We start from the raw sequence: 16,579 nt of genomic DNA, 5'->3' as shown, positions 1-16,579 counted from the left end.
CCAATAATCACAGCAGATAATAGATGATAACCACGGCTGACAATTATACCCACCGCTGACAAACGCCGGGCTTTACAACTTGTACCTCACTTGATCCTCACACAATCTGGAAGATGCTTCTTTTCACTTTACAGATGAAGAAACTGAGGAGAATAAGGATCCCGTGACTGGGCCAGCGTCGCGAGGACAGCGTCCGAGGCCGCCTTGGAAGCCAACCGCGTCCAGCCCCGATTTTTACTGGAGAAACTTTTACAAAGGAAACTGAGGATGGAAAGAAGTAGTGTCGTGTCTAAGAGGATAATTTCTGCATCCAGCTTCTCCAGTTTTTTCCACTCTGCCCCGTGTCTCTGGGAAGCATTAGAACTAGGACTGAAATGCTGGTTTCTTAACTCTAGGTCTCTCCCATCTGTTCAGGGATTACTGTTATATTTTCCATTAAAAGTTGGTACAATACAAAACGCTGTCTTGTCTTGTAGGGGATTGTCTTCGTTCTCCTGCTTGGAAGCTTCGTCAGGATTAAAACTCTTCCTCAGCCCTATATCAAAAGCTTGACTTAGGGGGGATGATATTTTCTTGGTGAAATGAGTGAGCTGGAAAATCTCCTCAGAAGAATCAACATTGTAGTTATTTCAGAGGGTGATGGAAACACACATTGAAAATCAATTGATCAACAAGCATTTATTAATCTCTTACTATGTGCCAGACTGATAAGAACAGGGGATACAAAGAGAAAGCAGCAAAAACAGTCCCTGACCTCAAGGAACTCGAAGTCTAATGGAGGAAACAGCATGCAAAGGTGTAAATTGAAGCATATACTATGCATGAAGGGACATGTAAGAAGTTACCAATGGGTGGTGTCATCCCTGTGAAATATAGCAAAGGGGGACAGCCCGAGGGCTTGCACTAGTAGCCATAAAATATTAAAGAGGACTGAAAGAAGGTCTCAGAAAGATTGATGGAAAGATACTGATGGATGAGAAAGTATGGGTAATTTGCAGTCTCCACTAGTGCAGGGAGTTCCAATGCCAACTGAGATCTTGGAGCTTTAGAATTATTGAATCATATAGCTAGTTCCTGCCTCATAAATCACACAGGAGGAGATTTGTAACCATTCCCTTCCATCACCAACCACAGCTTCTATTTGATTTAATCGGCTAAAAGTCTTACAGTATCTCTTTATTTTTCATTTTCTCTACAGTTACTCTAGTTCAGGCCCTTATTATCTTTCAACTAGATCTTATCAACCAGTCTGCTGGTCTTTAGTCTCCTACTGGTAACAACAGCTCCTCCCTTGCCCCCCCCCATAAAAAAAAAAAAAATCTCTCCTATATACTAGCTTCTAGCATAATCTTCCATTGAGTCCGCATTGCCTTACAAATAATAATATTTATATAGAAATGTTTATGGTTTGCAAAATGTTTTACATGTTTACTCATTTGATCCTTGTTATCCCTCTGATCTAGGTACTGTCATTATGTCCATTTCACAAATAAGGAAGTTAAGGTTAAATACTGAATTTATGTCCTCCTAGTTCCAAGTTCTCTCTATTTATGAGGCCAATTAATTGCTCCAGTGCCTCAGCCTCATATTAAGAACCATCTTCCCCTACTTCCCCACTAAAATAATATATGCATATATACCTATGTACACACACATATGTCTACTCACACACACACATACACACATATGTATATAGTCCTAAATTGCCTTTCCAGTTTTATCTCAGTTCTCAAACATGTCTTGATATAGCCAACTCCTGTTCTCTTCTGGGATGTTTTTCTTTGCTTACAGCCTCCATCCATTTCTGCCTAGGGTGTGCTAGCCTACCTATCCTTCAAGATCTAGCTCAATGATCTTTTGAAATGATGAATTGCTTTTGCAATCACCAAATACTGTAAGCATTATATATGCTTACAAGCACCTGTACATCTCCCACAGATCTAAGCACAGTTTCTATCCCTAAACATTTATTAAGCAGCTACTGTGTGCCAGATACTATGTTAAGTGCTGGGGACATAAAAAGAGACAAAAAAAAATCCTCAAAGAAGCCAAGAAATGGTGTGTTTCATTGGCGGAAGAGCTAGGAGGCTAGTGTCATTGGATCAAGAAATACAAATCATCATGAAGTAATGAGGGGGGGGGGTGTTAGGAGATGAAGGGCTTTGAATGCCAAACAGGATTTTGTGTTTGATGCTAAAGGCTATATGAAGCCACTGGCAATTATTAAGTGAGGAGGAGTGATCTTCTGAGCTGTGCTTTAGGAAATTCACTTGAATGGTTAAATGGAAAGTGGAATAGTGGAATAGACTTGAGGCAACTAAACTTTCTAGGAGGTTGTTGCAATAATCAAGGTGCCTTTGAGGTGATGAGGGTCTGTATTGAGTAGTGGTATTGAGTAGTGGTGGTTATCAGAGAAAGAAGGGAATATATTCAAAAGATATTGCAAGGATGAAGTCAACAGACCTTGGAAACAACTTAGATGTGGAAGGATGAGAAATTAAGGAATGGGAAATGACTCCTTGGTTGGGAATCCAAGGGACTGGGAAGATAATGTCCTCAGCAATAATAGGATAAGGTAGGAGGGGGAAAGAGAATAAGTTCCATTTTGGACTTAGTGAGTTTAAGATGGTTACTATACATACAATGCTAAGTGAGTGAAAGTTGTTTGAATATGCAAGTTTGGTGGTCATCAGAGAGTTTGGGGCTCTGCTTAGAGTTAGAGATAAACTGAAAGGTAAAAGACAATCCTTTCTCTCAGGGGATGTACAATCGAAGGAAGGAGAAACCATGCAAACATCTATGTGGGAGCATGTTATATATAGGATATATTGAAATTAATCAACAGAGGGAAGACCCTAAAATTGAGGGGCTGGGAAAGATTTTTGTTTTAGCTGAGACATGAATGAATGGATATGCTGGATGAGTCTTACTAACTTGCTTTCTGGCATGGGAATGGATCGTTGGCATATGTTTCATAATAACAATAATAGCCGACATCTATATCAAACTTTAAGGCACTTTACATATATCATTATCTCTTTTGAGTCAAATAGCAGCTTTGTAAGGTAGATGACAGCTATTATCATCATCACTTACAGATAAGGAAAGTGAGACTCACATTGATTTAATTGTGGTCACAAAGTGATCATCACAGGTCATAATTAATTACAGATTTTCCTGACGATATCCAAGTTCAGCACTGTATTTGTAATGCATGGGAGCTTCGGAGATCATCTAAACCTCCTGTCACTTCCCGTTTTATTTATGGGGAAACAGATTCAAAGAAATTAAAAGTAGTCATTTTTCCTAATATCACAGGAGATCAGCATGAGAGCTTGAATTAGAAATCGTAAACTCCTTAAGGATAGGACCCTGGTCTTTGACATATTTTCATAGTAAGTAGATACTGAATGCCATTTACGAACCGGGACCTGAGGCTAGCAAGCAAAAGCTAAATCACACCTCATGCCTCTGATCCCTATTCTGATCTGTTCTGAACACTTGCACATACCTTGAGAGTCACACTGAAAGAAGTCCAGTGAAGCTGATGAAAATGGGAATCTTGGTTTTACTTTCACTCAACAAGCAAATCATCACAAATGAATAAATACAGAGCTTAGTACTTATGTCCCTTCAAGGATTCCAAACCTTTCCCTGTCTTAGGAAGAAGAAAGGAAATAAATATTTATTAAGAATTCCAAACATTGTGCCAAGCCCTTTACAAATATCCCATTTGATCCTCACAATAACCTTGGGAAATAGGGGCTAATAATATCCTTATTTTGCAGTTGAGAAAAATGAGACATGCCCAAATTCATAGAGCTAATATGTATCTGAGGCCAGATTGGAACTCAGCAGTTTTTTTGACTCCAGGCCCACCAATCCACCAAATTACCTGGCTCCCTCTAGTAGACAACATTTGTGAATTTCAAAGGCTGGAGGAAAAAAATAATCCTTCACCAGATGACTAATGATGATTGATCCTTGGATAATAGAAATATATTCTTGTACCAATCTTACATTTGAAACTTTTGAGAAACGATTTCCCTCTTTCTGGCCCTTGGTTTCCCTTTCAATAAAACAAAAACCATGTATTTAATTTGATTTAATTTATATAATTTAATATATAATTTTTCAATTTTATTTTTTAATCCCAATTGATAGTTGAATCCCTTGCACACACATATAATAAATAAAACAATAATATATATATATTATAAATATATAATAAATAAAATAATAATAATTTAATCAATCTACTCTGAGAGCTCTTGCTGACTATTCTAAAAAGATATTCTCTACCAATTCTCCAGTCTCCACCAATGTTGTTAGACCCAGAGAAAAAGAGGTAGAAAGATGATAATATAGTTCTCCCTGCTGCCTATCCCATATCTTCCCTTATTTCCTGAGCTCTCAGCCAATCCCCCCATCTCTCCAGAGCCCTTAGACTAAGAATGTTTTCTGTTTAAGGTAGCCTGCCTCACTTATAAGAAAAGCATACAGCTACTTTAAGAATGCTAGAAGGGAAAATTGAGCTCAAAGGCATTGATTATTGTATGTCTGGGAAATAATGCTGAGAGGGTATATATGAAACTTTTAAAGATCTAAAGTTAACTTCTGTTTGCCTCAGTTTCCTCATCTTTAATAGAGGGAATAATAGCAGCAGCAACTTGACAAAATTGTTTTGAAGATCAAAGAATATAAAGCAGTGCCTGGCCACACAATAAGCACTGTATACATAGTTCTTTCCTTTCTTTTCCTCTTTCCTTTTTTCCCTCCTTTTTCCCCCTTTCCTCTCCTTTTCTTTTCTTCTTTCCTTCTTGATGGCTGCTTTGTTAGAAAACCTGGTATTTCTTAGATTTTAAAAGAGAAAAAATAAGAATTGCTTTCAAAGAATGATATCTATGACTGTCATCTGGCAGTTAAAATTCTCTTGATGTAGCTTTTCCAGTTCACCTGATCCTCAGGTAACAACACAAAACCTGTGTCTGAGTTTGTAAATTAGTATAGATCTAATTTGGTGGACCTGCCACAGCTTGCAGTCCATTGGAACAGTTGTCAAGGACCTAGGGTCATTTCCATACTGAGATAGAACAAGAAAAAGGCATGAAAGCTGGATATTAATGCAAGGTGTTTTGGGGCCACAACCAGCTCATGAAATCCTCTGCTAACACAGGAAGAGATTACTTTCTAGATGGATGAAAGGAGAACTTCCACTGGTGAAATTATGGCTCCTTGAAGATTCAAAGTAAATAGCTTAAAGAGCACTGGATTTAAAGTCAATGATCCTGTCAATCCAGGAGTTACTTATGCTACTTTTCATGCCTTTGGTCAAGTCAATCTTCTCATTTGCAAAACACTGATAGAATACTAATACTCCCTATATCAAAGCTTAAACATTGAGTTGTGATGCCATATGGGATTGCATAACTGAATATGGGAGTTGTGAAATTATGATTTATTATCAGAAAATGTTTGGTTTTGTACACTTATACACTTATATACCTGGCACCATGTAAAAATTTCATAGGGGAAAAGGGATCAAGAATGGAAAAAACTTACAAAATTATACCTTATTTCACAAAATTGTTGAGAAGACAAAATGGGACAATGTATGTAAAGCACATGTAAATATATATTATGTTTGTATATGTAGATATGTGGTACAGTAAATAGATTCTGGGCCTGAAGTCAGGAAGACTCATTTTAGTTCAAAACTGGCCTTGGACACTTAATAACAGATTCTGGGCAAATCATTTAATTCTGTGTGCCTCAGTTTCCTCATCTGTAAAATGAGCTAGAGAAAAAAATGGCAAACCACTCCAGTATCTTTGCTAAGAAAACTCCAAATGGGGTCATAGAAGAGTTGTATATGACTGAAATAACTAACTGAACAATAATATGTTTATGGTGTGTTATCAAATCATTGCCACTCAAGGATGCTGAAGCTAGTAAATTGCTTGAGTTTGGGAATTCTGATCTACAGTGGGGCTAAGGCACAAAGTGTGTCCCTCACTAAGTCTGACACAAATATATTGAGTCCCTATGAATGGAGGGTCAAGAGGCCATCTGAGGAGGGGACACCAACTGATCTAGGTCGGAAAAAAAAAAGAAGCAGATTAAAGGTTTTCTGTTAATTAACATTGGGATTAGACAATAAATGACTGCAATACTTTTGTTCTGGATAGAAAAAGAAGACTCAGTCTTCTTATTGAAATATTTATGTTTCTATGGATGTATACATAAATATGTGTATATATATTTATGAATTAACATCTTTACAAAACAGGTGAGGATTTAATTTGAACCCCAATTAATATAAACACTGAAATTATGTAATAAGGTAAACACTGAAATCCTAGAATTCTCCTTGAATCAGTAAATTAATCAAAGGTGTAGATTGGATAAGCAAATAAGTTCTTAATCAAATTCAGAGGAGTGAAGTGCATTAACCATTGGATAAAACAGATGAAGTCACAGCAGAGAAGATAGTATTCCTTCATTCTATGAAGTACCTTAAAATACAGAGAGAAGGAGGAAAAGGGGGAAGGAAAAAGAAAAGGAAGAGAAAGAAAGGGAGAAGAGAGTGAAGAGAAGGGGAGGAAGAGAAAGAGGGTAAGGGGAAGAGTAAGAAAGGAAAGAGTAAGGGAGGAGAGAGATGATCAACTAGAGAAAAAGTATTTTTATGGCAGGACTTGATAAGGGGTCTTTGTAAACCCATGGATTTAATTGTATTTCATTTAATGGGGGGAAATTCCAAATATGAATAGGAGTCTATATATAAACAAAATAATGAGCACATACACTATACTTATTATGTAATACATAGAGCATGGTGGAATCCTTTAGTACAGGGTGTTCCAGAAATCCTAATGCAGTTTTAAACCATTAAAACTTAAAGCTACATTTAGATTTTTGGAACATCTTGTTCTTTCCCGCAAGTCCTTTGTAAGACTATAATGGACAGTTTTGTAAGATCTGGGAACATAGCACTATTTTCTCCAGTCACTGATCTATTTGTCTTAAGCATTTTTACATAAGGCATTTTTTTTCCTTCAAAGGTAATTACAGCATTACACACAGGCAGATGTAACTATTTTTCTATATATTATCTCCATTTATGGATCCCACACTTAGAACTAGAAGGGACTGTAAAATTAATTTGGTCCAAACTACAATTTTTACAGATTAAGAGCCAGACAAATTAAGAGATTTGTCTGATATCACAAAATCAGTACTCAGTAAAACTAGGATTTAAACCTAATACCTGTTTCCAAACTTCAATTTTATTTTTTTAAATCCCAATTGATAGTTTAATCCATTGCACACAGTAGGCATATAACAGATACTAAGTAAACATGGTATAGACAGTTATTGTTTGTCCTTTGTTTTCAAAGAGGACCATGATATCAGGGAAGTGATGCCATGGCATGCAAATGAATTGGATTAAAGTGCAGGATGGCTGTGCAAGATCACCTGCCTCACTTTCCCCTCCAGAACCATCTAATTCCAGTAGCAAGATACAGAGCAAGACAACTGGAGATGGCTTTGGATGAAATGGGAGACCCTGGCCTTTTTAAGCTAAAATCTTCAACAGGTCTCTGTTTGACTGAGGTCACATTAACATCAACCCTGGCTCTAACTATGAAGGATCGCACCAATATTCTTTGATTGTATTCAAGTATCTAAATGTGTTATTAATGAAGAAGTTAAGAAGAGGATGTTAGGACAATTCTCAGAGGAAGAAATTGAAACTATATCCACTCACATGAAAGAGTGTTCCAAATCACTACTGATCAGAGAAATGCAAATTAAGACCACTCTGAGATACCACTACACACCTGTCAGATTGGCTAAGATGACAGGAACAAATAATGGTGAATGTTGGAGGGGATGTGGGGAAATTGGGACACTAATACATTGCTGGTGGAGTTGTGAAAGAATCCGGCCATTCTGGAGAGCAATCTGGAATTATGCCCAAAAAGTTATCAAACTGTGCATACCCTTTGACCCAGCAGCGCTACTACTGGGATTATATCCCAAAGAAATACTAAAGAGCGGAAAGAGACATATATGTGCCAAAATGTTTGTGGCAGCTCTTTTTGTTGTAGCTAGAAACTGGAAGATGAATGGATGTCCATCAGTTGGAGAATGGTTGGGTAAATTGTGGTATATGAAGGTTATGGAATATTATTGCTCGGTAAGAAATGACCAGCAGGAGGAATATAGAGAGGCCTGGAGAGACTTAAATCAACTGATGCTGAGTGAAATGAGCAGAACCAGAAGATCACTGTACACTTCAACAACAATACTGTATGAGGATGTATTCTGATGGAAGTGGAAATCTTCAACATAAAGAAGATCCAACTCACTTCCAGTTGATCAATGATGGACAGAGGTAGCTACACCCAGAGAAGAAACACTGGGAGGGGAATGAAAATTGTTAGCACTAATATCAGTCTGCCCAGGTTGCATGTACCTTCGGATTCTAATGTTTATTGTGCAACAAGAAAATGATATTCGCACACATGTATTGTACCTAGATTATATTGTAACACATGTAAAATGTATGGTATTGCCTGTCGTCGGGGGGAGGGAATAGAGGGAGGGGGGGTAATTTGGAAAAATGAATACAAGGGATAATATTATAAAATATATATATATATATATATATATATATATATATATATATATATATATATAATAAAAAAAAAAAAAAAGAAGAGGATGTTAGGAGCTGTCTTCTGTCCTGAAATCAATTATGATTTCTTTCCTTTTCATTACAATGAAATTTTTAAATGAGGTTACAGCTCTTTACAGCCACAAAAATAAAGTCAGATTTAAATAATTGGAAAGACATCCAGTGCTTGTGGACAGGCCGAGCGAATATAATTAAGATGACAATACTCCCCAAACTAATCTATTTATTTAGTGCTATACCACTCAGACTCCCAAGAAACTATTTTAGTGACCAAGAAAAAATAACAACAAAGTTCATATGGAAGAATAAAAGGTCGAGAATTTTAAGGGAATTAATGAAAAAAAAGTCAGATGAAGGTGGTCTAGGTATACCTGATCTAAAGTTATATTATATAGCAGCAGTCACCAAAACCATTTGGTATTGGCTAAGAAATAGACCAGTCGATCAGTGGAACAGATTAGGTACAAAGAAAAAAAAAAAGGTACAACTATAGCAATCTAGTGTTTGATAAACCCGAAGATACCAACATTAGGGATAAAAATTCATTATTTGGAAAAAACTGTTGGGAAAACTGGAAATTAGTATGGCAGAAATTAGATATGGATCCACACTTAACACCATATACCAAGATAAGATCAAAATGGGTCCATGATTTAGGCATAAAGAATGAGATCATAAATAGATTAGAGGAACAGAGGATAGTCTACCTCTCAGACCTGTGGAGGAGGAAGGAATTTATGATTAGAGAAGAACTAGAGATCATTATTGATCACAAAATAGAAGATTTTTTTTTTCCTAAGGCTGGGGTTAAGTGACTTGCACACAGCTAGGAAGTGCCAAGTGTCTGAGATCACATTTGAACCCTGGTCCTCCTGAATTCAAGGCTGGTGCTCTATCCACTGCACCACCTAGCTGCCCTACAAAATAGAAGATTTTTATTACATCAAACTAAAAAGTTTCTGTACAAACAATACTAATGCAAACAAGATTAGAGGGGAAGTAACAAATTGGGAAAACATTTTTACAGTTAAAGGTTCTGATAAAGGTCTCATTTCTAAAATATATAGAGAATTGATCCTAATTTATAAGAAATCAAACCATTCTCCAATTGATAAATGGTCAAAGGATATGAACAGACAATTCTCAGATAATGAAATTGAAACTATATCCATTCATATGAAAGAGTGTTCCAAATCAGAGAAATGCAAATTAAGACAACTCTGAGATACCACTACACACCTGTCAGATTGGCTAAGATGACAGGAACAAATAATGATGAATGTTGGAGGGGATGTGGGAAAACTGGGACACTGATACATTGTTGGTGGAGTTGTGAAAGAATCCAGCCATTCTGGAGAGCAATTTGGAACTATGCCCAAAAAGTTATCAAACTGTGCATACCCTTTGATCCAGCATTGCTGCTATTGGGCTTATATCCCAAAGAAATACTAAAGAGCAGAAAGGGACCTGTTTGTGCCAAAATGTTTCTAGCATCTCTTTTCGTAGTGGCTAGAAACAGGAAGATGAATGGATGCCCATCAATTGGAGAATGGTTGGGTAAATTATGGTATATGAATGTTATGGAATATTATAGTTCTGTAAGAAATGACCAGCAGGGTGAATTCAGAAAGGCTTGGAGAGACTTGTATGAACTTATGCTGAGTGAAATGAGCAGAACCAGAAGATCGCTGTACACTTCAACAACAATGCTGTATGAAGATGTATTCTGATGGAAGTGGATATCTTCAACATAAAGAAGATCCAACTCACTTCTAGCTGATCAATGATGGACAGAAAGAACTACACCCAGAGAAGGAACACTGGGAAGTGAATGTAAAATATTAGCACTACTGTCTATCTACCCAGGTTACTTATACCTTCGGAATCCAATACTTAACGTGCAACAAGAAAATTGGATTTACACACATATATTGTATGTAGGTTATAGTGTAACACATGTATAATGTATGGGATTGCCTGTCATGGGGAGGGAGTAGAGGGAGGGCAGAGAAAATTTGGAAAAATGAATACAAGGGATAATGTTATAAAAAAAATTACTCATGCATATATACTGTCAAAAAAAATTTATAATTATAAAATTAATTTTTAAAAAAGAATCTAATATTAAGAAATAGAGTGGTATAGAAATAGAGTGGTATATCAGTAGATACATTATAATAAATAACCATAATAATTTAGTGTTTGATAAACTCAAAGATCCAAATTTTGGGGACAAAAACTCATTATTTGGCAAAAACTGCTAGAAAAACCAAAAGACAATAAAGCAGAAATTAAGTATAGACCAACAACCAAAATAAGGTCAAAATGGATACATGATAGGGATAAAGAATGATAATATAATCAAATTAGAGGAAGCATAGAATAATTTACCTTTCAGATTTATGGATAAGGGAAGAATTTAATATCGAAGAATATTGCAACCAAAATTAGAAGGAAAATAGAAAATGGAGGGGGGAGGGGAGAAGGTTACAAAATTTTAAAGCAAGTATTCCTGATAAAGGCCTCATTTCTCAGTATATAGAAAAGAATCAAATTTATTAAAAAAGGACTTTAATTTATCCTGACTCTGGCTGAACCCAAGGCCCTCCAGAAATCTAGCCCGTACTCTACAAGTAAAGTTTGTGATCTGACTGTACAGATCCTAGGATTAAAATAGCTATTTTGAGAAATTTAATGGAGATCAATGAACTTAGTGGAATTCTGAGGGGAGATATCCTTCTACCATGAAGAGAAAAAGAGAGAGACAGGCAGAGACAGACAGTCAGCCTCGAAGAGACAGAGAAAGAGATTTTTGAAGCTCTTGAAAAGAAACAGGTTATAGTTCTGGCAGATTTAAGGCCCAAATATCTATTAGCATTATAAGGAGAGATCATAATATGATTTGCTGTATCTGTGGCTAAAGCATTTGATGAATTTGTGGAATTGTAGAAAGTGCTCTTCTTACCAGCATTATCAGGTATTAACCTCTGGGTCTCAGGTTTATTATCTGTGAGATGAAAATAAAAATACTTAGGTGGCTGATTTAGCTTTTTCTTGATGTATTTAGATGTTATGCAATTGGTATATGTGTGTGTATATATATGTTAAGAATTTATATTAATTCATAGCCTATGGTATCTTTCAGCATAATCTAGTTTCCATGTTTATCTCTTTTAATCAAGTCTAATTTTGCCATTTCCATTGCCTTGGCTGAAATGATTGCTTCTCCTGCTTTTTTGAGTTCATCTGAAGCATAAATGATTTCATGCCTTTTAACTCAGAGTGAATCTTTAGCTTTCAGGTGTGTTTGTTGTAAACAACATGTTATTGGATTCTGTTTTCTAATCCATTTTGTTATCCTCTTCAGTTTTTTTGGGGGGAGTTTATAATAGTTATAATCATACTTATAATTACCCATAGTGTATTTCCCTCTATTCTGTTCCCTTATACTTTGTCCTCTTTGCTCCTCCTGTTCTTTACAAATAAGATTGTAAGAAAGAAGAAATGTGCTCACTACCAATGTTGCATGCTTAATAGATTTTACATTCATCCCCTTTATCCCTCTTTTCTTTCCTTTATCAGACTTCAATGGCTTTGACCCATTTTTTCATTGTTTGAATGTTTCTCTTAATGATCCAACTTCTGATGTTAGATTTTGTTTTGCTTATGATCAATCCCTCCCTGAAACTACCCGCCTTTAACATCCAGTCCGCCTATTTTTGTACTAGCTAGCGAGCTAAGAATGGTCTTTACATTTTAAAATAATGTCTTGGTTTTTTAAAGTATATATATATATATATATATATATATATATATATATATATATATATATATATATATATACTATAAAATAAACACATTCTTAGTTTGAGGGCCTTAAATTTGGCCTTTCAGCCATAACTTGCTAAAAATCAGTCTTTGATGTCCCTTCCAATTTTATATAGTTGCTATGTGAATGAAATGAGCTAATTCAGCAAATGCCTTCTGGATACATTATGATGAGATATAAAGCTTTTCATAAACCAGTAAAATACTTGGGAAACAGTGAAGAGCTACAAAAATGTGTGTTCACTATCTCTGTGCTTTCAGAAGGGAAATGGGATAATACAGTAGAAAGAATTCTGGATCTGGAGTCAGGAGAAACCTGAGTTTGAATCTTGACACAACAGCTGTGTGACTATGTTGTTCTTTTTCATTTTCAGCAATGCCCTACTTTGAGTGACTCCCTTATATAAAGGGCTGAAACTCTTAAAAGGTGTGCTTGAATCAGACAACCAAACACTTCTATTAGCATATGTTTGGAATTTCTTTACTCTCAGTTAATGCTGGCTCAATGCTTGGGGTTAAAAGAATTGTAGGTAAGAATTAGAGGGTAGAGTGAGAGAGGCTAGAGGATTTCACTTGGCCTCAGGACAAGGAGGAGCGAAGTGTGGAGATTCTGGAGTCTAGAATCAAGGAGGGACCTTGGCAAAACTCCTGGCAGTTTTGTCCATCTCCTTCACTTCTCCCCCTAAAGACCAAGGACATGCTTAGAACATGGACAAAACTTGTTGTGGCTTTCTGACTATAGTGAGCTCTGTAGGATACAAGTCCAATGAAACAGTCAAAGTGGAGTTAATATTCCAATCACCTAAGACCAACTAACAGGTGTAGGTTTTTATGCAGACATTTCAGTATAGATTAATTACCCCATAACAGCACATGAGCAAATTGCTGCTGTTGTTATCAAAGCATGGGGTTTTATCCCTGGTAAGAATGACAAGGGAGAGGCCTTCACAAAAATAGCACAAGGGCTAAATGAACCCTTTGCTGATTTTGTGGTATGTTTGCAGACAGCTGTCATACAAATATTGGGGAAAATGCATTAATAGGCATTATGATAAGGCAACTTGCTAAAGAAAATGCTAATGAGGTTTGTAGAAGAATTATACTAGGACTACACAAGCATGCTCTTTTAGAGGAGATCATAAGATGTTATGCCACAGTGGGCACAAATACCTTTTATAGCTATCATGGCTATGATACAGACTTCCCAAGATCCAAACATGGGAAGACAGGGTCCCTTTTGGCAAGGGACTTCCAGAGAGACTCATCAGTGCTTTCAAGATGGACAAATAGGGCATCTGAAAGCTCAAATTTGGCATGGAGACAGAGTGAGAAAACAGGGTGGGAGAACAAGACCCAAAACCCCATGTCCAAAATGCAACTAAGGCTTCCATTGAGCATCAGAATGTAGACTGATTCAGGGAAACAGGATGAGGGGCCCAGCCCTAGGGCTCCAGGCAAAAAATACTTGAGGCATGATGGCAGACAATGCTACACCCAGAGAGCTTTTAGAAGTTCAGAACCCAGACATGACCACTCAACCAGGAAGCAATCTGATGAGAGAAAGGGATTATACAATCAATCAGCCAGGAAGCAACCTGATGGGAGAAAGGGATTACAATTGGGGAGAATAGAGTTGTATGCAGCTGGGACAACTGAGATACCCCCTGGAGAGGGGAAATTTGTTCTTCTCCAGCCTATGAATCCCTTGCCTCCAGGCACAGTAGGCTTGACCATTTCACCTCTTGAGAGTGCTTACAAAACAGTGTTCATTCATACACTGATGTGGGAAACTGGGGAATGTGTAGATAATATCCCAGTCACTAATACAGGTACACAATGTGTGACTTATCAACCAGGAGAAGAAGTAGAATCAGGTTTACTCCTAATAAGCAATCTGGTGATAGTCGCCCAGATTCTGATTCCAAACAACAAAATCTAGGAATATACTGGACAGCAGCTGTGACAGCTGACTGACCTATGCTCCCTATTTATATAAATGGCATACCATTGGAAGGATTGGTAGACACAGGTGTAGATCATACAGTCATTAGAGGTGCCAACTGGCCCAGTCACTTGCCAAAGATTAAGGCAGACACCTACATGTCTGGCATAGAGGATCAATAGCAGCTGAAGATAGAAAAAATCTGGAAAATGGAGGATGTTGACTGATTTAAGAAAGGTAAATGAACAGATGGAAACTATGGGAACTCTTCAGCCTGGACTTCCATCTCCTACTCAGTTGCCTAGAGAATGGCCTCTTTGGGTTATAGACATTAAGGATTGTTTCTATTCTATCCCTATAGATAAGGAGGGTATGAAAAGATTTTCCTTTTCAGTGCCCAACATTAACTTAGCTGAGCCTTATAGAAGATATGAACGGACTATTTTGCCATAGGGAATGAAAAACAGCCTACTATGTGTCAAATGTATGTTGCTGCTGCTCTTACTCCAATAAGAAAAGCATTTCCAAAAGTAATGTTATTACATTACATGAATGATATATTGGGATGTGCACCTGAGGAACAAATGTTAGAAGCATGTTTACAAAAGACCATAGAAATGCTAAGGAACTACAAATTGCACATAGCTTCAGAAAAAATTCAGAGACATGCTCCTTTTCAATATTTAGGATATGAAGTATACCCTAAAGTGCTTACAGTACAAAAACTCTCCTTAAGAACAGAGAAGCTAAACACCTTAAATGATTTTCAGAAATTGATAGGAGATATCCAATGGATGCATCCAGTGTTAGGCTTGACTACCTATCAATTGCAACCATTATATGACAATTTAAGGGGAGACAGTGCTTTAAACTCACCATGCCAGCTTACAAAAGAAGTTCAAGAGTTTTTGAGAGAAGTTGAACTAGCTTTATCCAATGTGGTTGAAAGAGTCACTCAAAAAACCCTTGGAAATATCAGTTTTTGCTACAAAAGAGGCACCCACAGCAGTTTTTCATCAAGGAGACAGTGTGATAAAGTGGGTGAATTTCCCAGCACAACCAGAACAAAGCCTTACTCCTTACCCAGTGCTTGTGGCTAGAATTTTATTAAAGGCCATTAAGTGATAAGTACAATTATCTGGGATAAGACCTGGCAAGATATACACCTTTTATACTAATGCACAAATTAATGAGATGCTGTGCAACCATCTCAGAGTGGCAAATTTTATTGGCCACAGCTCCAAATCTTACACATTGGTCTCCATTAAAGATAACCAGATTATTACATAAGTGGCGATGGATTCTTGAAGAAAAGGTTTTTTAAAGTTCCTCTTAAAGGAACTTTATCTTTACAGATCCATCCAAACATAACATTTGTGTTATACACTTTCATGACTTAAGTATAAAGAAAATAGTCAGACTCCTTTTCAGTCCACTCAGCAGAATGAATTGTATACAATCATTCTAGCTCTTGCTTATTATCCAGGAGATATAAATATAATATCTGATTCAGCTTATTCAGTAGGTGTGGTACAAAGAATTGCCATAGCCCAAATAAAATTTGTAGCTTCCAATATATATCAGCTCTTTAAGGAACTCAAGAGCTAATGAGAAAGCATCCAGGTAAGATTTATATCTTATATGCCCACTCTTATAGTGGACTTCCAGGTCCTATTTTTGATGGTAATTCAAAGGCAGATAGCCTTCTAACCATGTTGGCCAATACTCCTTTAGTTCAAGAAGCCCAAGAATCTCATTCTAAATATCATCAGGCTGCTCAAGCTTTATGTTTATAATTTGGAATAACAAGAGAGGAAGCTAGTGGCATAGTAAAAGCCTGTCCAGCTTGCCTTCCTTTCCACCTTCCTATGCTTTCTCCAGGAAAAAACCCTCGTGGTTTGAGACCTAATGAAGTTTGGCAAATGGATGTGACCCATTATAAATCTTTTGGTCGTCTGTCTTTTATCCATGTTGTGGTAGACACCTTTTCAGGATTCACTTTTGCAATACCAGCAGCAAAAGAGATAGCCTGAGTGGTCACTGAATTCCTTATACAAGCTTTTGCAATTATGGGTGTGCCACAAGCAATAAAAACAGATAATGGACTT

At 36.8% G+C, this 16,579-nt stretch overlaps 1 protein-coding gene across 1 annotated transcript in view; it reads right to left on the bottom strand.

The window, feature by feature from the left end:
• RCL1 (RNA terminal phosphate cyclase like 1) overlaps positions 1–16,579 on the bottom strand; it is an 85,486-nt gene that overhangs the window by 61,706 nt on the left and 7,201 nt on the right. The window lies entirely within an intron of this gene.

Source organism: Sminthopsis crassicaudata, chromosome 1 (assembly GCF_048593235.1).
Source record: "Sminthopsis crassicaudata isolate SCR6 chromosome 1, ASM4859323v1, whole genome shotgun sequence".
Taxonomy (NCBI): Eukaryota; Metazoa; Chordata; class Mammalia; order Dasyuromorphia; family Dasyuridae; genus Sminthopsis; species Sminthopsis crassicaudata.
Note: the sequence above shows the minus strand (reverse complement) of the source record. Positions and strands in the feature narration are given on the sequence as shown.